General features: G+C 67.7%; 1 non-coding gene across 1 annotated transcript; it reads left to right on the top strand.

Annotated features, from left to right (window-relative positions):
* The first annotated feature begins 333 nt into the window (after nt 1-333).
* On the top strand, nt 334-407 carry TRNAT-AGU (transfer RNA threonine (anticodon AGU)). Its single transcript has one exon. It is a non-coding gene; the product is annotated as a tRNA-Thr (tRNA).
* The last annotated feature ends 365 nt before the right edge of the window (nt 408-772 follow it).

The raw sequence follows: 772 nt of genomic DNA, 5'->3' as shown, positions 1-772 counted from the left end.
GCGATGGAGACGCGGTGGGGTAGGGCAGGGCTGGAGCCTGGCCGCCAGCACTCTCGCCTGCCTGCCTTTGGCAGCGCTGACGAGGGGGTGTTTGCTCCGGTCTTTACGTGCGTTGGGCCAGGTCCAGCGCTGACGGCTGCGCCGCCGCTGCTGTCGGAGCCTCGGCGGGCGCCGAGCCGGCGGAGGGACGGGGCGCGCTGCCTGGCCCGCCGGCCTGCGGGGCCCCGCCGGTGGCGGCGGCGGAGCGGGCGGGGCGCTGGGCTGGGCCGCGTGGGGGCGGCGGGCCGCTGCCGCCGATGGATTGGGGCTGCGCGGAGGCTGAGGCCACCGGCTGGCGCCGTGGCTTAGTTGGTTAAAGCGCCTGTCTAGTAAACAGGAGATCCTGGGTTCGAATCCCAGCGGTGCCTACGCGGGGCAGCGCTCGCATTTTGCTGGCGGGCATGGGCCTGCGGCGCTGCGGCGGGGCCGCACGAGGGGGAAGAGAGACCCGTTGTCTGTCTGTCTGTCTGTGTGCTGCCTGCCGCGTCCCGGCCCAGAGCACGCCTCATGAGTTTCTTTATTTCTTGGCTCCAAATCGCCAGTAGTCTCTCAGTGCGGTGAATGAAGCTGTTCGTCTCTTTTTATTCCTCTGACAGTGCGTGTTGGGTAGGTGCGTGGTGCTGAGGCTTTTGTTACCCAGCGGCACCGAGACCTGCCTGTCACCTCTGCTCGCGTGCTCGTGTTACGCGAAGCCTGGCTTTTCCGAGCAGAAGTTGTGACAAGTGCTCTGTGC

The sequence above is a fragment of the Opisthocomus hoazin genome, chromosome 12 (genome assembly GCF_030867145.1).
Source record: "Opisthocomus hoazin isolate bOpiHoa1 chromosome 12, bOpiHoa1.hap1, whole genome shotgun sequence".
Classification (NCBI taxonomy): Eukaryota; Metazoa; Chordata; class Aves; order Opisthocomiformes; family Opisthocomidae; genus Opisthocomus; species Opisthocomus hoazin.
This window is presented reverse-complemented; position numbering and strand designations above follow the sequence as displayed.